The 23,555-nt window shown below is 31.5% G+C and overlaps 1 pseudogene; it reads right to left on the reverse strand.

Moving 5' to 3' along the window:
• Positions 1-16,779: 16,779 nt before the first annotated feature.
• Positions 16,780-17,980, reverse strand: LOC149562304 (chromo domain protein LHP1-like; annotated as a pseudogene).
• Between the last annotated feature and the right edge of the window lie 5,575 nt (positions 17,981-23,555).

The raw sequence follows: 23,555 nt of genomic DNA on the forward strand, positions 1-23,555 counted from the left end.
TAACTACTTTCATAATGTGTTAAGATTCCTCAATTCCAATATTGATAGATACAATTGGTTCAATGAGTATTGTTGATTTCTCCCAAAAGAAATAATCAATAAGAGTAGTTTTTTTAATCCTTGGACACCTTAGAGAGGATGTCACCCTTGGATACATCTTTTCTTTTACTATTTTAAGATCAAATATTACCACAGAGTGGTTTTACATTTTTATGACTAAAAGGATTGGCACCCTCATTGAAGTAAGCGATTTCATTAAGTTCAAGAGGGAACCCTATCTTATGATCTCCTAATAGTAAGTGATTATGGATACCAAGGTAATTAATAATTACATAATAACTATGGGGAACATCTAATTCATGAATAGGAGATAAATTCTAATCTTTGATCTCAAGATGTACGAGAGGTAAGGATTCATTTGGGTCATATTCAAGGCAATGATGGAATTGATATAGAAGTGGTCACAGTTTAGGATTGTATCGAAAAGATATATTTCCAAAATCTGTCATTCATGATGAATCTCTCTTTCCTCATGATATTAAAAATTAGCATGATATGGGATTAACTCTAATGATCTTGTTTATGAACTCTCCTCCTCATGCTAGAGCTACTATAGTTCCTTACAACATGATCTATTTATTTTTCTTTGGAGATAATTGATGTCTCTTCCCACACATCATCATCATCATCACTATCATCTCTTTTTTAATCTCTGATTTGGTAGAGAAATTTATGTGTAACCTTTTTTTTCATTTATCATGTCCACTCATTTGATCTTCTTTGTATCCCAATCTTGTAATATCTCTTTGATAATTTGGATTCTTCAAAACTCTTTGTAAGACACCTAATTATATATGAAAACCTATAGGTCCACTTCCTTTGTACCCCATCTTTTCTAGAAAAGTATGCTTTCCCCACTTATAAAAGTGCCTAAAACAAATATGGGATGAGGATTTAATTTTTGTTTTGTGATCAAAGATTTACCATAAGATGTAGTAGATAAGGGTAACTCTGTTATGCAAAAAAATTGTGACAAGGTGTATTCTCTCATGATTTTCTCTTTGAATTCAACCCTAAGGTCATGACTTAGAAGTGGATGCTTCATTGATAGAACCATTACTTATTGATATAGGTATAGCTTTTTTGTATAGTTTTAGAGATTCACATGATGCTTTCATAGTATTGTAATATTGAAAAGTATTGGGGTCTCCATTTACTCTTATCTCTTATCTATTATAGGGGAATTTCAAAAATTAACGGTAGGTAGATGGTACTTCTTGCATATATTGAATCTAAGGATGCACCAAAACAATGTTATATGCTAGTTATATATCAAGTACTTGACAAGTTACATATTTGACCACATGACTAACTCTAATGGTTAATATAATTGATCCTTAGATGAATTTTATTCCTTATTATAGGATTTTATTGTGGTTTTATTAGTAGGATCTATGACATTTTAAAAAAATCTCACTACAAGGACTAGTTTTAAAGTACATATATTCAACCCAACTCCTCCATCTATAATAACTCTTTTGATAATATAATTTTAGACAAGAAATTCAATATGAATGGGAGCATTATGAGGTTGGTAATTTCAACATTGTCATGTTCAATAAATAATATGAAATGTGTATTAGCTAAATGTGCCTCTATGTCTTAGAATCTATCTTGATCTGGATTTGTAGGGATATTGGTTTCTAATATAGAATTTTCAATAATTTCTCTATAGGATTATGAAAACTATAAATAATCTAGTATTTATATTTGTGTGGGGGTTCTCTTTAATTTATCCAAAATTTTGTACTATTTTGAAACTTAAAATATGGACTTGGATACATAAATAGCCTTTTTTTGAGATACAAAAGGCTTAGATGAGGCACCTTGAAGAGTGACTTTTTCTTGACCTCTATTAGTAACATTAATATATTTAGACTCATGTTTCTTATTGATAGTAATAAAATTGGAATAATATTGATACAAATAACACCCAAATATATGGTTAATGTACTTATAAGATGTCTCATTATAACTAGCTTTCTTGTTACTCTTGGTATTTGAGGATATTCCTCTCTCATGGTCAAAAAGTGGATCTTTGAATGTAATATGTGACTACTTGGAGGTATGTCATTCAATATTTACCTCATCATTATCTTGAATTTCATGTTTCAACCTTTTTCAATAATTTATTTTGTGTCATGTTCCTCTGTGAAATTCACAATAATCATTATCATTCCACTGAGATAGTTTCACTTTTGGTTCATAGTCTCTAACTTTGGGAAGTGTAATGAGTTTCTTTGTGACTAAATTCCTTAAAGAAGATTCAAGAGACTCACCTAAAGGAGTGAATTCTTGTTTCTTTGTATAAAATATGATCTCATAAAATAATTGATTGTTGTGTTAGTTTTTTAAAAACATTTTGAGCATTATGATTCGTTTGAGTATTGGAATTATTTCCAAGATGCATAATTGGGTCTGTTGATTTAACATTTCAATTGTTCACAAATTTGTCATTCAAAATTTTATTATTTTTATTCTAATATTTATATTTTTCAATGTTTCTATTGGAACTATTATTATTGTTTGAGTTTGAAGAGCTAGTATTATCTCTAGAATAGAGTTTATTTCACCTTTTTGGCCATAGCTTCCTTAATTTTGACATTGTTTTCTATGAGTTTTTCAAAATTAAGGGGACATTAAATTTGTAATCTATATCTTATTTTATGTGTGAGGTTATGTACAAATATATCCCTCTTTTCTTTTTTATCTATAGTTCTTGGATATTTTGAAACTTTTTGGCACCATCTTTGCAAGAAAGTGAGAAATGGTTCCCCATTCTTTTGTCATGGATTGCAAAGAACAAGCATAGTAACCTCATGTATAATGTTGTAGGAATAATATATCATAAACTTATCAAATACATCATTGAAGGACTTAATGTAAGGTGGTAACTTAGAAAACCATTCCATAGTTTGGCCTCCCAAACTTGTTGGAAATAGTCTCATAAGATAAGTCTCATTGTGAGGTACTTAATGAAAGTGGCACAAAATTCTCTAACATGATGTTGAGGGTTCATATTTCCTTTTTATTTGTCAAATTTTGGTGCTTTAAAGTGAGGATGAAATGAAATAATTGATAAGAATTTTTTGAATGGGTATAGACATATATCTTCTAATGTGTTCCTCTTTGTTGAAGACCCAATTTGAATATCATTGATTTGTTGTTGAGGCATTTGGATAAATTTCATAAGAGGGTCCAAAGATAAAGTAGATCCATCTTAAATGTTACCTTGGGTATTTGGTTCTTGGTTTCCTTGCATGCTTGATCCTTGGGTTCTTTGTGTGTTAAATCCTTAAGTATTGGAACCATAGAGGTTTAAAAATTATTGATTAAGACCTTGTTGGTTGGGACTTTGTTGAGTAAGACCATGTTGAATAGAACCTTATTGTCTTAGATCTTGTTAGATAAGACCTTGTTGGGTTAAACCTTTTCAGATTGAGCCTTGTTGAGTAGGACTTTGTCAAGTTGAACCTTGTTGAGTAAGACCTTGTTGGGTTGATTTTTTTGAGTAATACCTTGTTGGTTTGACCCTTGTTGAGTATAACCTTCTTATATTGAACCTTGTTGAGTGAGAACTTGTTTACTAGAGTTGTTTCTCAATTGAGATATATCAAAAGTAGTCGGTAAATTAACACCTTATTGAGAAAGTATAAGAAAGCAGCTTTCTTTATCTAACTCTAAATCCTCTCCATAGTCCTTTTACATCTAGTATCTTTTATAACATTCTTAATCTCTTCCTTACTTATTTCAAGATCCATATAATATCTAGAGATCCCAATAGGTTATTCTAACCATGGAATATCATTATCACTTGTTCCTTCCATATTTTCCTCAATTTTTTAATTTTTCCTTCAATTTTTGTGACCTAGTTTGAACTACCATAAAAGGTGAAAATGGATATGTTTTTGAATGAATCCTTGGAGGATAAAATATATTTTTTTCTAAAGTTTTGAAAGAATGTGGTTGATAATGATAATCTAAGTTGATAGAAGATGATAAATTCACTATAATGTTAACAAAGCTAATCAAAGTTTTGATTTATGTAAGTTTCTAAGTTAATGATGATAAATCCTAATAGGGAAAATCATTAGGATGTTTGAATGTTCAATACTAAATAACTGATTATGACATAGTGATATTGGATATGGAAAATAAGAAAAATGAAAAACAAAAATGAGGTTCAAACTAATGTTTATGTGTTGTGAATGTTAGTCCTAACTGATAATATTATGAATGTAATGTGAATGAGTCATATCAGTTGTTATGTTGTCATTGATGTCAATTATTTATTGATTAGACATTATGCTAATCCAGTATAGTACCATATCATTGGATTGATGAAGAGGATTTGAAGAAAGTATGTTGATAAGTTAGAGTATCAATATGTAAGGTATTTAATGGGTACTTGAATGAGTTGGCCAATGATAATGTAATGTTGGTTTGATTGTTTTACAATCATTTCAAGTTGTGATGTATTAAGATATACAATCTTAATCAAGTTACAAGGTTACTAAAGGAAGACTGTATTCACTGAGTGACTATAGTTTTTATAGAGCAAGTTGGCAAAGATAAGAAAAGTTTAATTTTTCCCAAGTAATTTAGTATTAGTTGAGTATTATATTACCCAAGTGAAATGTTATGTTCACTAAGTAATAGTTGGAAGAACACATTCAAAAAATTGGAATCCAAGGCTAACTTATGATGGAAATTACAAAATGTTTGAGATATTCAAAGGTTAAAGTCAAAGTGTGTTACAAGATCTATGGCTAAGGAAATTTAATGAAGATTTGATGATGGAGATTGAAGAAGGATAAGGACAAGAATAAAGTTCTATGCAAGTTCTATTTTTTAGGTGTTTAGATTCATTGTATTTGGCATGAGTATGGAAATATTTGGTTTGAACCTGAGATTGACGATTGTGATTAAGCGATGATAGATGGAATAACTTGGAAGCATGTACCTAACAAGTCTATGAAATCCTATATGGTAACATCAATTAGTGATGTTTGTAAGTCCTTTAGAGTAGGCCACTCTTTAAATGAGATCAAGGAGTGATAAGCTCTATATGATCTTTCAGTTAAAACCCTCTAACAAGGTTACATTAACAATGTGTATGTAAACCTTTAGCATGGTTAACTCCTAGTAGAGCTCACTTCAAAAGAGTGGATATTTTTGGGTTGTTGGTCCTAGATGGTTTTTCCCTTGAATAGGTTTCCAAGTTAAAATATTGGTGTCAAATGTGTGAATGTTATTTGTGTTCCAAGTTGTTTTACATGTTTTATAGTTTACTGGAACTCGGTAATAACTAAGTAGCTACAAGGTTATAACTAAGAAATTTTACTAATACTTTGAAATGCAAGGAATAATGAGTTAAAAGTTTGAAGTAAATTGATTGAAAGAGTTAATTGATAATTTGGATGAGATCAACGAGTGGTTGATATTGTTGTTTACAAAGTTTGTATTGGTAATAAAGTATTTAAAGGGCCTATAAGATAATAGAACATAATTGATTCACCCCCCTCCTAATTATATAACATTTGGTATCAAAGCTAAGTGCTTGATGAAAGAAGTTTAACAAAAACTAAGCTAAAGATGGAAGATGTATAAGAGAAAGGTACCAAAGCTAAACAAGGAGAACTTTTCCTCATGGCAAGACATAATGACATTTCATCTTTTTGGCATTGGAGATAATGTCACACATTGGTTGGAACATGAATATGTAACCCTAATATTCAATTGTCTTTGTAACAAATGAATGAGAAGAGAAACCACAATAGCTTGATGATTGAGATTGCATTTTCTCTCAATGATGTTGAGTTTGATGATATCAAGAACTACACTAATGCTAAGTAGATGTGGTATAAATTGAAATGTGTACATGGTGGAGATGCAAATATGCTAAGAGCTAAGTTTGAAAGCTTGAGAGGAAAGTATGATGATATGAGAATGAAAGAAGGTGAGAATGTTGCATAGTATGTGAACTAAATCAAATAAGTGACCAGTACAATCAGAGTTTTTGGAGGAACAATCCTTGATTCTAAAATTGTAAGTAAAGCTCTTAGGACTCTTTTACCTATTTATGCTATTAAGTATTTTGTAATTCAAAAGTAAGAGTTATGCCTGATAATGATTTAAAATTTAATGGTCTAGTTGATTGGTTGACTATGTTTGAGTTGAGCAATTATGATAATAATATGGTTACAATGGGAAATACATTTAAGTCTTCACTAACCATCAACAATTCAAAGAAAGAAAAGAAAAGTAAGGAAGAAATTCAATCTGAATATTAAGATGATCTAGATGAGCTTGAAGTATTTCATGCAAGAATGTTATCGAGAGGTAAAGGTAAATTGCCCCTAATTTGTTTCAAGTGTAATGAAGTTGATCACTTTGCTACTAAATGTCCTAACATAAGTAAGACTAATATAAATTATAAGAAACATAAAAAGTATAGAAAGAATAGAGATTACAAAGACATAGGTAAGAAGGCATGCTACATTGTTGAGGAAGAGCACATGGAATCTAGTTCTAATGATGACAAAGAAATAGTTGAGATGGTGTATGTTTTAGTGAAGGAAGATCCAAATGAAGAGAGGTGTGAAGATGAAAAATCATATATTCACATGTAAGAAAAAATGATACATGGATCATAGATAGTGGATCCTCACATCATATGGTTGGTGATTTAAATAAGTTTGATAAGTTTGAGGGGATTGATGATAGTGACATTGTTAAACTAGGTAATAATTTTGCATTTTCTATGAAAGGTAAAGGACATTTGATGTTGAATGATAGAATATGATGTGGTGATTCTTACTGGACAAAATGACTAAAGTATAATATTTTGAGTATTTCTTAGTTGAACAATTTAGGTTACAAACTAGAATTTGAGAAAAGATAGGTCAAAACCTATGATGATGAGGGAAATCTAATTGGAAGAGGAATACAAACAAAAGGCAACTTATTTTATATTGATCCTTTTTTTGATACATATTTTCTAGAATTGAGGATGTATGGTTATGACATAAGAAATTGTGTCATGTGAAGTAGAAAGAAAAGAGTAAGAGGCTTACTGAATATGCAAAAACTAGATAATGATATGTGTAAGGAATGTCAACTCAGTAAGATGACAAAGTCAAGATTTATAATAAAGTCACACACTTCTAATGGTATCTTGGAACTAGTGCACATTGATCTATCTAGTCCTATTGGTGTTGAAAGTTATTACAGCGACAAATATTGTATCTTGTTTGGTAATGACTATTCTAGAATGATGAATGTTATGCTCATGAAGGTAAAATCACATGCTTTTGAATTTTTCAAATGGTATAAAGCTAGAGTAGAGAAGGAACTTGTTAAACCAAATTGAAGTGCTTAACTCTCATAGAGGTGGTGAGTTTATGTCTATTGAATTCACTAACTTTTGTGCTAAAAATGGTATTAAGAGGCAGTTGTCTACACCAAGAACATCCCAATGGAATGGTATTGTTGAAAGAAGAACTATATCTATTGTGGATTGTGCAAAGACATTGATGATTGAAAAATATATTGCTCATTAATTCTAGAGAGAAGCCATTAGCACTTTTATTTATACACTCAACTAGGTTCAGATAAAGAAAGGAATAAAAAAAACACCTTATGAACTCTAGTATGATCACACAACTAATGTAAGTTATTTCAAAATATTTGGTAGTAGGTGTTACATTCACAAGGATATAAGAAATGGTAAATTTGATGTTAAAGGAGATGAAGGTATATTCCTTGGTTATTCATCTAAGAGCAAGGAATATAAATGTTTGAACAAGGCTACTAACACTATGACTCAAAGTGAAAATGTAAGGATTGATAATTTTGCAAAAAGGAATGATGTGAAAAGAAAGAAGGAACTTGAGGATTATAAAACGTTTGTATATGTCTATGAAGAGAAACTTGATGCTCTATCCGAGTTACAACATAGAGCTACCAATAATTAGACAGTAGCACCCAAGTAATAGAACAATATGCCTGAGCACTAGACAGAACAACATGAGCAAGAAGTTGCACCACAACCGAGTGATGAAAACCATGATGATCATAGATCTAAACCTATATTGGAAAAATATGTATGAAAGAATCATTCACTTGAACAAATAAGTGGAGATAAAAGTGTTGGAGTAATGACAAGAAGAAAAGTAAGAGAAGGTACATGTTTGATAGTTAATTTTAAACCAAGAACAATTAAGGTTGTACTTGAGAATGAAGATTGGGCAAATTCTATGAATTAAGAAATTGATCAAATAGAGAAAAAAATGCATGGACTCTAGTACCAAGACCCACAAACGAGAATGTGATAGGAACTAAATGGATATTAAAAAATAAACTCAAAGAGAATGGAGAAGTAGTGAGCAACAAGGTAAGGATAGTTTGTAAATGTTATACATAGAAAGAAGGTGTTGATTATGGTTAAAATTTTACACCTATGGCAAGACTAGAAGGAGTAAGAACACTATTGGACTATGCTACCTACAACAAGTTTAAAGTGTATCAAATGAATGTAAAATATGTATTTTTGAATGGAATACTTGAAAAAGAAGTCTATATTGAACAACTAGAAGGATTTGTTGAACTAGATAAGAGGAACATGTTTTGCAAACTAAATAAGGCTTTGTATGGACTATAGAAAGCACCAAGAATATAGTATGAAAGGTTATATTCTTATTTGATTAAGATTGGATTTGCTAGAGCAACTAAAAACAGTAATCTATATTTGAAATGTGAATATGAGAGTATTGTGTTGTTGATGAAATATTTGTTGATAACATAATATTTGGTGGAAATTACATGTTGTGTAAGACATTTTTTGATCAATGAGTAAAGAATTTGAGATGTTTGTGTTTAATGAGATAATAAAATCATTGGCCTACACATTCATCAAACAAAGAATGGAATATATCTAACTCAATCAAAGTATGTGAAATAAATCTTAAAATGGATGAGTCTAAACCAGTTGGTACACCTATGGTGACTAAAGAAAAATTGTCAAAGGAAGGTACTACTACTGATGTGAATTAGATTCAAAACAAATCAATAATTGGTAAGTTATAGTATGTTGTGCATAGTAGATCAGATATTGCACATGTTGTTGGTATTGTTGCTAGATTTTCATCTAATCCCAAGGAGACACATGAGACTATTGTAAAGAGAATTTTTAGAAATCTTAAGGGAATTGAAGCTTTTGGATTATGGTACAGATAGGATGATAAATTTATAGTTAAATTCTATATAGATGTGGATTAGGTTGGTAATGTGGATGATAGAAAAAGGACAAGTTGAGGAGCTTTCTTTCTAGGAGAAAGGTTCATAACATGGCTAAACAAGAAACAAAGTTGTATTTCACAATCTACCAATGAAGTTGAATATGTTGTTGCTACTATACATTGTTCTAATATTGTATGGATTAAGAAATTGTTGGCAGGTATGCAGAAGAAATAACCAAGCAAGTTACTATTTATTGTGATAATACTAGTTAAATAAATATATTAACAAATCTAGTGATGCATGCAAAAAAAAAAAAAGAATATATCACTCACGTATCACTATGTGATGGAGAAAATACAAGAAAAATAAGTAATGCTTGAATATGTGAAGTGAAAGGGAAATTTTTTTGATATTTTTACCAAGCCACTGCCTATTTTGAGTATGTTGCATCAATTCATGGATGAATTGTAATATCTTATGGAGTTGATGCATGAGTTCACTATTTAGGAGTGTCGTAAAGTTATGAAATTAACTGTGATGAAACTAAGGTTTTATAATTGTTCATATTGGAACTTATAGTTACCTTTGGCATTACTGTCAAAGGGGGATAATGTATTGAAGGGAGAATATCTCTTGGGAGATGAACTATATGAATGAACTATAAAGAGTCATCAACAAATGAACTATATGGAGAATAGGAAAAAGGGGAGAATATAGATAATAAGGAATGATTAACTACAATGCATAAAGACATGAAGTCTAAAGCTAAAATTGCAAGAGATCATATCCAAAGAGGGCAATAAATTGAAATGTTGAAGATTTTTTTTGCATCATTATTGTTGTTATTGATTATTACTGCTGAAGATAAGGGCCAAGTACATCTAATGAAGTTAGAGAGATGCAAATTTATATTGTTTTCAATTCATAACTTTTATTATCTTATGTAATTTTTTGTAATGTCAAATCATAAATTATGTGTTTCCATCAATGCTAAAGGCGGGGATTGTTAGCCCTAACCGATAATGCTATGAATGTAATGTGAAAGAGTCATGCCAGTTGTTATGGTGTCATTGATGTCAAGTCTTAATTGATTAGACATTATGCTAATTTAATAGAGTACCATATAATTTTATTGATGAAGAGGATTTGAAGAAAGTATGTTGATGAGTTAGAGTATTAATATGTAAGGTATTCAATGGGTACTTGAATGAGTTGGACAATGATAATATAATGTTTTTTCGATTGTTTTACATTCATGTAAATTTTTAATGTATTGAGCTATACAAGCTTAATTGAGTTACAAGGTTACTAAAGGAAGACTGTATGAACTTAGTGATTACAATGGTCACCGAACAAGTTGGCAAAGATAAGGAAAGTTCAATGTATCTTGAGCAATTTAGTATTGACCGAGTATTATATTACTTGAGTGAAATTTTATGTTCACCAAGTAACATCTGGAAGAAAAAGTTTGAAAATTTGAATCCAAGGCCGACATATGATAGAAATTATGAATATTCAATATGTTGAAAGGTCAAAGTCAAAGTTTGTTACAAGATCTATGGCTCGAAAAATTCAAAGAAGATCTGACAATAGAGATTGAATAAGGATAAGGATGAGCACAAAGTTCTATGCAAGTTATATATTTTCCAAATAGTTAGATTCATTGTATTTGGCACAAATATGGAAAAATTTGGTTTGAACCGATTGTGATTAAGCGACCATAGATGGAAGAATCTAGAAGCATAAAGAGAACTATTTAAGGAGATGTTCAAGGTAATTTTAGGATGTTGATGATAAGGTTGTTTATTAATGCTAATTCTTATCAAATATTGATGTTTCTATGAATGTGAAGTATTAAGAAGAAGAATAGAGCAATAAAAATCAACCAAATTAGAGGATAACAAAGAGAAGAGTTGGAGAAAGAGAAAGAGTGAATCAACTAAGTGAAAGAGAAGAAGAAGAAAGAGAAAGGAGAAAAGATCTAAACAAGAAAAGATAGTTGCTAGTATTAATAGATTATTTATACTATTACTTTCTAACAATTTTTGTAGAAAATCTGGGATGAACTCATTGGACCTAACAAGTCTATGAAACCCTTCTTGATTAGTGATGTTTGTAAGTCCTTTAGAAAAGGCCACTCTTTAGATGATATCAAAGAGTGATAAGGTCTAGATGATCTTTTGATTAAAATCCTCTAACAAGGTCACATTAACAATGTGTGTATAAATCTTTAACAAGGTTGGCTCCTAGCAGAGCTCACTTCAAACGAGTGAATATTTTTAGGTTGCTAGCCCCAAGTGATTTTTCCCTTAATAGGGTTTCCACATTATAATCTTGGTGTCAAATGTGTGAATGTTATTTATGTTGAAAACTTTTTTACATGTTTTACAGTTTACTGCAACTCGATAATAACTAACTGCAAGTTTATAACTAAGAAAGTTTACTGATACTCAACAATGCAAAGATTAGTGAATTAAAAGTTTGAAGTAAATTGATTGAAAGAGTTAAGTGATAAGTTGGATGAGATCATTGAGTGTTTTCTATTGTTATTTACAAATTTTGTATTGGTACTTAAGTGTTTGAAGGGAGTGTATGATAAGTGGACATAACTAATTCACCCCACCCCCTATCAGTTATCTAATAGAAAAGATAACTTATATTTACAAAATTGGAAAGTGGAGCTAAATTGGTATCCAAAAGTATTTCTATGTTTTACTCAAAATGTCCCTAACTCCTCTCTACATTGTAAATGTGCATGAATAGATGCACATAAAATTTTCACAAATGTGTAGTTATACAAAACACATGCATAAAACTATTGATTATAAATGCAAATTATAATGAATGTATGTGTAGGTATAATAAAAAGATTCACATATCTAGTTAATTTGAATATTTATCCTAAAAACTAAGGTTCTTCAATTTTATCTTTTATTTTTTGGGAAGAAAAACATATACACACACATAGAAAAGCATGAAAGATCCTAAAATTGATTCTAAAATACAATGCACAAGCACACTTACAATCCTATGGTAGGCAAAGACAACATGTGTTGAATTCCCACTTGGACTAGGTCTAGTCATGTGAACTTGATGTGGATAGCCTAGAAACTTGGAGGCACATGTTCTACATAGTGAAATCTCTTCTCAAGCACACCAAGCTTCAAATTCTAAGGGTGATGAAATTCCAAGGAACTGCTATCTCTACAAAGAGTCATGAGTAGTGTGGGATGTCTTTAGAAACCTTTAACACCAACAAATAGAAGGATTTGACCTCTAAAGTAAAGGTTTTTAGTAAATTTGAGGGAACAATACATTACAAGCATCCAACAACCCACTTGAGGGTCTAACCAAATCTATTAGTGATCTAATATACACAAGGTACGACCCCTTTTGGATATGAATCTATGCAGTAAGCGCTAATATCACTATGGACTCGGATTTGACCTTATCCCATTTTCTATAGCAAACCAAATTGAAAGCACTTCTTAAGGTCATTCCCTTGGGGTGACTATACATTGTCCAAGGTAGACCTCTCTAAAATTTTGATACAAATTTCTTCACCCAAGATTCACGAAGGCAAGGAGAGAGGATGCCTTTTACTAAATTTGGGTTACATAATGCTTTAGAAGTATGGACATAAATAAAATGATCTAATCTAAAGAAAATACACCAAATTGAAACACATGTCATATTTAAGCCCAAATGAAGGTTATGGGTTTCCATTAATTACCCCTTAGAAAAAGATGCAAAAGTAGGGGTTAGAAACTTTTTAATTGAGGCCTTCGACTTATGAGCTACAAAACAACCTATTATCTACCAACCAAAACAACAACTATTTAAATTGTTAGAAAATAAAATAAATAAATGAAATTTCTAACAAAAACTATAAAGCAAAATAGATGCACAAATACATAACATGAAAGTATAAAATTTGAGGACCAATGCTCAGGAAATATGTAGGTGCAATAGAAAAAGGAAAAAGCACATAAATGCAAAAGTATAATGTAAGAAAGATAGAATATTATTAAATTGAAACAAAACTAAACGAATGCATAGAAACTATGCATAATCTACATTAGAAAATGAGAAATGAATGCACAAATATGCAAGCATTGATGTTACAACTATGAATGCATAGTTAAACAAAATGTATGCACTGATAAACATGATGTATGTGTAGAATAAAATATACACACAATGAGAATGAATGGAAGTGAAACTTGATAGATGTATGGACAAAATTAACCTATAGAAACCTATAGACATGAGAAGTAAATATATATATTAAATTTAAGGTTGGCCCCATGGTGGGTGCAAAAAATGTATCCAAAATAAAGTGTAATGCTTAAAAAGACTATTGAACTAATCAAATCTAATCTATATATGCATACCCAATGGAGATTGTACAAATAAAATAACTAAAACTATAAATTTCCTACCTATATAGCTTGTCTCCATTTTCCTCCTAGCCTTGAGTGCTTGATTTGGTGAGCTCTAAGATTCTTCAAATATGCTCCTTTCTTCAAGATTGCTTCAAAGTATTGGAGATTATGAATCTAATGCAATGTGAAGATGAAATATCCTACAATGCTATGATGAAATAGATGATAATGATGGATGGATTACGATCCTAATGCCATTTTTTTGCTTTTTATGCTAATGATACTAAAATTCTATTGAATTGCTAGAATTCTTGTAATTGCTCGAAATCACTATGATTGCCTATTGCTCAAGCATTGCTAATTAACTTGTCTGTGGAAATGGAAGCTCCTTTTATATAATCTTGGGAGACCCTAGCCTAGGTGGTATAGTCCAAATGGTTGTGAGTAAAATTTGAACAAGCGGAGGGTTGAGTTTGACTTGGTTGGAGAAATAAAGAGAAAATCGGGTTTAGTTGGAATGAAAGAGGAAGAATAGGGGTTATATTCTTCTCACATTAACCCAAATGAGTTTGTTGTGAAATGTGAAGCCATGTTCCATACATCTCACATGGAACTTTTTGAGAGAAGAGTGATAATACTTAATCTTCATTAGGACTCTTGGTACAAGTGTTCCATGAGTCACCCTTGACTAAGTGAGGTTGCTTGACAATCTGCTAGGTGGGAAGAACTTTTTCACAAGGAGGCAAGTGCCTAGGACTAAGTGATGTGAGGGAAAGTTTCCTTGTGACTCAATCCTTTGAGTACACATTATCTACCTTGACCCCTTAGAAATATTTGTATGTGATGACACATATATGCTTAATTAATAATTAATTAAAATTAATTAATTGTAATAGGTCATGTGACTTGGACAATGGATGTAGATGAGGAGACATAGTCACATCATGAGTGTGTAAATAAGTAACTAATTAAATCACTTACTATGACTAATATAGAAAACTTAAGATAATGTGACATAACCTAGGTGAATTAACTAAATAAATTATATAATTTATTATGGTTAATATAAGAATTATAATAATTAAATATTAAAATATTTAATTAACTGACTTGACAATTTTTAAGTGTATAAAACTAGGTATTCTCATAGTTTGGTTGTAACCACTAATAGTGTAATGGAAGGCATGCCATTGCTTTGGGGTATTAAAATTATCATATCTGTTGGGATCAAAACCCTTCTTATTGAAGGGTAAACGATTGTTTTTCTTGTGAGTATGTGATCTATCTTTTCTATTTTTATTTTTTGTGCATTGTTACTCTTCTATTCCTTGTCACATGGATCTCTCATTGTCTATTCCATATTTTCCTTCCTATCTAGCGAGCTAGATTGGTATCCACTCTATCATTTTTATCACCTTGATGATGAATCATAGAGAGTATAATTTAAGTCTCACTCAATCAAATCCACTCTAAATCATAATCATCATTATTAATTATGAATTTCTTATGTCGTTTAAACTAAAATTTAGATTAGTGTATGTTTTATACATAAACAAGGGCTACATGCAGCTAAAGCCCCTACCTAATGTAACAAAAGAAGAAAGTATTATTAAAGAAAATATTAATAAATTTGTATAAAATAATGATGATTTTAAAATCACTTTAAAGTACTAGCTTAATTTGGATAATCCTTATTAAAACCAACCAAAGCTTAATGATATACCATCATAACATTTGTGCAAATCCAATCTATCTTATATTCAGTAAATGGAACAGTACTGAGACACTTGCTAGTGGATGAGTGAAGCTACCAAGAAATAATTCCTTATCAAAATTGCAAGTAACTCCTTGGATAATTGAAGCTTCCAAGAAACAATTCTTTATCAACATTACAAATAACTCCTCTATTGTTAGTGCTGATATAAATAGCCTAAATGGTATCTCTTGGTCTTTTTATTTATATCAATAGCTGAAAATTGTCTATATTATAACTAATGTTCCTCTAAGTTACTAGGATTGAGCATGAGTAGGTGGAATAGTGATGATTTTTAGGGATGAAAAATTCTTCCAATTATTTGTTCAATAGGCCAACCCTTAGTTTTGGTTGTTTTGATACAAAAAAAAGGGGTCTACTATATATAGATATTTAACAATTGAAAACATTTCATGTTATTAATTATATCATATGCTATACAAAATGTGTGATAAAATTTATGCAGACAAATTTTAAAGGAAGAGATGTCATATTAAACATAAATCTTATGACATATGAGTGATTGAGTTTAAATAAATGTTTTGGCTAGATGATAATTAAGAGTAAATTTTATGACATGTGACCAAATATGTTTTATTAAATGTTTGGAGGAAGGATATGAGTAATGATTGGAAAGAGAAAAAGCTAATTAAAATTTTATGTTTTTTTTTCACTTTGTGCATAAACTATAAATACAAGAAACTAATAATATAATTCTAAAATCACATAAGAAATGAAATAGTGTAAATGCAACACATATATTAGCATTGCAACTGTCTTGCTAGGCATATATGTATGCACATGTTGAAGCAAGCACCTAGAGTGTATGGAGAATGCCATATTTCTTACACATTATAATATTTAGCCTTTGAGATTTTTAGTTGAGCGTTGAGGATGTAAACATTTATGAATGTCTCTTTATTTTCTTTTTTTCTTTTTTAAGCAAAAAGTGACAAGCCACTGTAATATTTTATTAAAACTGATTCAAAAAGGTCAATTGGAAAAGAATCCGTGAAGAAAACCTAGCTTCATCCCTTATATACATAGATTTTACATAATTTCATGGAACTATTGACAAAGTATAATTGCAAAAGGGTGAAACAACTACCACCCAATCTCACCACAAATGTCAAATAACTGACATTAAAATTTTTGTGAACAATGGTTGGTCATAGTATCCACAAAACTTGATAAAAATGCCCAGCAACGCACCTTCCACACATAGCTTTGAACATTTACATTGGTCATTCCTTGATTGACTATATTGCAGAGAGTTTAGAAGACATCTACTGACAAACTACAGTGTCATTACAACTACTTTATAACTTACTCTTTGCATTTCTACTGTATAGTGTTGTATCAAAAATGTTGTTCATAAATCAATCAACAAACTTGAGCAGTTAATTCTTAAAAATTTGTTGTCAACCACCAATTCCTGCCCATCTGCTCTTTGAACCTTGAAAAGAACATTTACATCTGGTTTGTTTGTTGTTGTGCAATTATTATAACTGATCGTCTTGAGTATATTTGTGATGGTAGCAAACTTATTAGAGTAAGGACATGTTGGCTCTTGGTAATTGATAATGACATTATTATTATTCTCCACTTGGGCAAATCCATCTCCATTTAAAACTATCTTTTCCTATTGCTTGTCAAGACTTTGGCCTACTTGTTGATCTTCCCCCTCATCCTTCTACTTTACATGCCTCCCAAAGCTAGGGTATCCTTTCTTTGAAACATTCAGTTCACACGCGCTAGGAAGAGTGTATTCCTTTCCTTCTACTCCTTTTTTACTATCTTCTTCAAGCACAAGTTAGAAACTCTTTGTTCCATTTCCCTTCACAGACTCAGAAGAAGCAGAACAGGATGGCTTCTCAGATTTTATCTTCTGGCATAAACGTTGTGTCTCTTCAATCCTGTCAGAATTATTCTCTGCATCAAGCCCCTCAATAGACTTTGCATTGTCCTGAGAGCTGACTGGTGCTCCTTCATCCTTGCCTTGTTTTGAAATCTCTTCTTGCATGTTTGTATCTTTAATCAAGTTTGCAACTTCATTGTGCACATCTAACAATCTTGCTTCGGTAGCTGCGTCTTCCACTTCTTGATCTTCTAGAGAAGGCTTCTGCTTCTTTCTCCCTCTCTTTCTAGCACTTCTATAACTTTTCTCAAATTCTCATATGATGTCAAAGTATTCTTTAACATTATGAGAAGGTTCCTAGGTATTAGAACTCTTTGCCCAACCCTGCCATTTAACAAGATACTCCACCTTGCCCCTGCGAAAGCATTTCTTGCGAATGGATTCAACATCATAAAACCTTTCTCCCAACATGCTAGCGTTATTTTCTATGACCTCACCACCATTATCATCGATGTCTTTATCTTTAGCATTAGATGAAGAAGCCGTTGGGTAAGCATATTTAAGCCTCAGAGAAGTCCTCGAGATCATCTCCTTGTCCTTTTCCTTTCGACCTCACTGGCTTCACTGCTCTTTCTTCTCTATCGGAGTTACAGCTGGTGAAGCATTTTTCCTTGTTCTTGCCATGTCTCTGGCTACCCAAAAATCCTTTATTTTCACTACAGCTTAACACTCTGACCTTCATCCTTCTGTCAATGTGAGCAAGTATTCTTATCAAGCTCAATTAAACTTTTAAGAATATTGTACTTTTCAATTATGGGTATCAGATGAAATGATGAGAGGAATAGCCCATCACAACCCATGTTTGAAAGGGGGTCAACAACTTGATTTCCTTCCCTTAATTTATGTGATATGCAAACACCATGAAAATTATCTAAGAGCCTCTAGATTTGGATGAGGATATATTTTAATTTTCAAGAATAGTTTTTTCTATGAATACAAGCATTTATAATTACAGAAGAGTCACCTTCAATATGCAACAGCCAAAAATTACCCTGTTTGTCTAAAATGACACTAGCTAGCAAAGCCTGGGCTTCTGCAATATTATTTATACCAATAGGAAAAGGGGAAGTTGTAAGTGCCACAACTTCACTATTAGAGTCTCTAATGCATGCACCCAGACCAAAATTTCCAAGATTGCCTCTTGATGCACCATCAAAATTCAGTTTCCAATATCCCACATCCAGGGGTCTCCAAGTTACATTTCTTCGAGATAAGGGAGAAGAAATTGTGCTATTGATTTTCCAACCATCTGGAATAAATAACAATTTCTATTTTTGAATCACTTGAGAGTCCGAAGAGGTAACAACAGGGTTAAATTTTGAGTTTTTCAGACTTGTGTTTGTCACCTCTGATACAAATCTTTCAATTTTTTCCAGAACTTTTTATAAGGAATGAGATTCTTTTTTGAAAATACACTTATTTCATTCCCACCATATAGCCCAGACAGCCAATGCTGGAATACATTTCCATAGATTTGCATGTAAAGAGTTTGAGTAAAGAACTGGCCTAGCTTGAAAGAGATCCCAAAGATTATTTTGAAGTGGAGTACTATAATTTAATTTGTTCAAAATGAAGCTCCAACACTGATAAGAAAATGGGCATGAGACAAAGACATGATCCACTGATTCTTCACACTCATTACATAAAACACAGTTAAAAGATGGGGCAATATGTAGTCTATTCAATCTGTCACTAGTCTAGATCCTATGTTTTAATGCAAGCCAAGAAAAGTACCCTGCCTTTGGAAGCACAATATGGTTCTAGCAAAATGTATATGGTCTACTAACAACTTTATTTGATACATTTTGTTGTAAGATCTTATAACCCTCCTTTACTGAATAATGGCCATCCTTAGTTGGAGCCCAAATGATCCTATCATCAGATCCAGAGATGAATACTTGTCTAGAAGCCAATATGTCTTTGAACTAGTTAATCTCTTGAGATGTCAAAGGCAACAGACTTGAGTTCTTTTAAAACACTTTCCAAAAAATTCACAAACATTATCAAGAAACTGATCTAGTTGAGTACCCCAATGAAGTTTAGAAACCTTAATAATGTTAGTAGAGATCAAACAATTTGAGAGAGGAGTCTGATCATTCCAAGAATCCCTCCAAAAATTGACTCTACCACCATTATTAACTTCCCAAGAGACATATTTAACCACAATGTCACATGAAGCTATCATTAAATCCCAAATAACTGAACCTTTTGGGGGATCCAACATGGAGAAAATTCTAGACGACTCATTATTGTCTAGGTATTTTTGTAGCATAATCTTACACCAAGTAGAATGAGGCTTGTTGTACATTTTTCAGACTAATTTTCCACCAAAAGCCTTGTTTCTTTTGGTTAGATCATGCGCACCAGCACCTCCAACTGTAGGGATATGTGAAATATCTTAAAGAGAGATGAGTGGGATTTCGCGAGAATCATTCATGTTACTTGTCCAAAGGAATCCCTTAATCATTTTTTGAATTTAGAGTAGTATTTTGGGGGGAGCTTTGAGGAAAGCAATGAAATAATTTGGGATTGCAACAAGGACGGACTTGATCAACAAAATTCTACCAACCAAAGATAACCATCTTACTTTCTAAGCCACAATTCTACACTGAATACATTGAATGACTGAAGACCAATAGCAAGATTTATTTGAACCCATAAAGAAAGGAATTCCCAAATATATAGATGGTAGGAAATCTATTGTAAAACCCAAAATCAAATTGATTTTATGAGATATCATTCTGCTTGTATTGAAGAAATAGATTTTTGACTTCTGTGCATTTATGGCTTGACCAAATATCACTGAGTAAAGATTGAGAATATGTTTAATATGTCAAGCCTCCTAAACATTTGACAATCCACATAATAATGTATCATCTACGAATAAGGAATGTGTGATAGAAATGTTTGTACCTGAAATATGAGCCCCATGCCATTTATTGATCATGTGTTGGTGAGAAATGGTCCTGCTGAAAGCTTTTGACATAATGATGAAGAGAATTGGAGATAGTGGATCTCCCTTTCTGACCCCTTGTGTAGATGCAAAAAATCCCACTGGTTTACCATTTATTAAAATAGAGAACCAAGCACCTAAAATTCAAGCCATAATCCACTTGCACGAGCTTTTAGGGAAACCCATTTTGATAAGCACTTGAAGTAAGAAATTCCAACAAACCCTATCATATGTTTTCATCATATCAAGTTTTATTACAAAATTTGAAGACTAGTTTGAATTTATAGAATGGAGAACCTCATGTGCCAGTAAGGCTCCTTCCATAGTTTCTCTACCTAGGACAAAACCCCTTTGTTATGGAAAAATGATGTGAGGGATAAGGCACTATAAGCATACATAAATAGCCTTAGTTATAATCTTGTAAGATAGATTACATAGCAAAATCGGTCTAAAATCAAAAAATGTTTGAGGATCATTGATCTTTGGAATAATTGAAATATTTGTAGTATTGAAATACTTAAGCATGTTCTTGCTCTTCTTGGATTCTTCAACAGCAGCAAATAAGTCCTAACCAATGATATCCCAAGAACTTTGATAAAACAAGGTAGAGATGCCATCTAGGCCAAGGGCTTTGTCAAGAGAAAAGGAGAAAACCACCTTACAAATTTCTTAGATGGTGAAAGGTGCCCACAACATGTCATTATCTTGGGAAGATATCATAGTTGTTATGGATTCAAGGAGCTCATTAACTTGTGAAGGAGTAGGAGAGGGCGAAGTATTAGGGGCAAGAAGATTCTTGAAAATTTTAAGCCCTTCTTGCTAAATGAGATTTTCATTTGTAATGAGGTTTCCTAAATTGGCATCTTTGATTTGAAATATTGAATTAGAGACTCTCTTTTGCTTAGCTGAAGCATGGAAAAAAATTGTGTTTTTGTCACCATCTTGAAGCCATAGCTCTCTAGACTTTTGTCTCCAATAAGTTTCCTCCCTAGCACACAATTCATCCCACTCTAGCTGGAGATATTTCAGAGAGACATATGTTTCTTCAATCATACCATTTTGGATGATATGATTATATACATCTTCTAGTTGTTGTTTCACTTTAGATTTTTGAGAGAAGATATTCTTAAATACCTATTGATTCCAGATCTTTATTTAGGATTTCACAAACTTCAGTTTCATGGCAAACTAATGCATCTTAAATCCATCAACAAGTGGAGCCTCATTCCACCAATGCTGAACATTTTTCAAGAATTGCAAATGCCAAAGCCACATTCTTTCAAACTTATTTTCTCTTTATTTTCTTATTTTTATATTTCTAATATTTATTATTCCTAGAGACAAAAAATTTTCCAATTTTTATTTAAAATTTAGAAAACCATAGCCAAAATAGGGGAGCCAAGCAAAAAATAATTGAGGAATAGATCAACCCTTTTAATGAAGAATCACTTGAAACTATAGTATAAACATACAACATAATTTTCTAAAATATATTCCAAGTATGAATTAATTGGATGTAGGTGAGTGAAAATATTTATCTTCAATATATTTGAAAGAAGAAGATTGTAAATACAAAAGTACCTTGATTGGTTTAAACATGAGTTGAGAAGTTGGGGATCCCTTGGTTAGTCCATGGGATCCCATAAGGACACCTGAAAGCTTCAAGTATTTTTTCCATAGATTTACTATGGACTTCACTTTGAATCCTTATAAAAGATTAAGACCTAAGTACAAGAAACTTTGAACAAATGTAAGGTATCATCCATGGCTACAACACAAAATTCCATAATTATATGCTGAGACTATTTCATTATGTATACATTGCAGAATTCAAGAACCTACAAAATACACAAAATAAAGAGAAATCATATCACTCTACAAATGCAAAAAGTAACTTTCTACAAAAATGATGAGTTCGAAATGACTAAGACCAGAACTACAGACTGATATAAATGTATACCTACAGTCATAGAAAATTTAAAATGGCGTTAAATATTAAGCACAATACAATTTTTCTGAAGTAGAAAATGATTGAATTCCTTACAACCTATATGTAGACCTCATGTTGGCTTAAATGCAAAAAAAAAATCATACAAATGCAAATTTGATCAAATTCACAACTATTTGAAACATTATCAAATTTCCTAAGTATTTAAAAAAAATTACTAAAAATATAGCATACATGTATTATATGCATTATGTAAAAATAAGAGTGCAAAAATTTAAAATACATGTCTAAAATTTCATTAAAGATTTTCAATTTGATTCAATCTTCATACAAATTAGATAAACTATTGGTTTGTCATGTACGACAACCCAACCCATGTTAAAACCTTCACTAGTTATTCTAGATTCCATAACCACCAGTCAATAGTGCATCTTTTAACTCACCTAATAAGGCAATAAAGGTGTCAGATTGAAGGGCCATCTCAACCTTACTTTGATGCATGTCTCCCATGACAATAGTCTATAGAAAGTTTTAAAAGAAAATAACAAAGTGCAAAGATAGTGCAAATAAATAATTGCATCCTTCTCTCAAAATCTACCCATATTTGATTTTTTTTTATTCACAAATTGTACTATGAAGTAATTATTTGATCATTTTGTTAAAAATGCTTGGACCTTCATATTTACCTTCTTGATAAATTAGTATTTTGGGAATAACCCTAAAAATGAACACAGCCACATTTAATGAAGGGGAAGGACTTTGAAATCTCAAAACACATAAATTGATCATCTTTAATAGCTGAAATTGAAATGAAGAATTCAAAGACTTCAATTAATAGCTGAGTAAATTTACCTTATAATATGACTATCCCCTTGGTGCATGATATGAATGTTAGAGAGGGGTTGTCGTTGCACCAAAAGACTGATATGACAATGACTAATATAACCACTCAAGCTATAGTACACAGAAGGTGGTTAATCCCTTGTCACAAATCTCGAGAGGGGCACTAAACAAATTTCTAACAATCTCCCCCTTAGCATTACCTGAGGGTCTAAGGATTCAAACTTGTGACGAAGGTCTGATACCATTTGTTATAGTGGGGTTACTATTGCACCAAAAGATCAATCTATCAATGCCCGATACAACCACACAACTTATAGTACACAGGAGGTAGTTAAGCCCTTGTCATGAATCTTGAGGAGAGTGCTGAACAAATTTCTAACAATGGGTAACTAGACCTATCAGTCCACATTGACTTTGTTGTAAACTAGATCTATATTTCTTGAAAGCTAAGAGTA

The sequence above is a fragment of the Cupressus sempervirens genome, chromosome 4 (assembly GCF_028749045.1).
Source record: "Cupressus sempervirens isolate cs-2001-9-10 chromosome 4, ASM2874904v1, whole genome shotgun sequence".
In the NCBI taxonomy this organism is placed as follows: domain Eukaryota; kingdom Viridiplantae; phylum Streptophyta; class Pinopsida; order Cupressales; family Cupressaceae; genus Cupressus; species Cupressus sempervirens.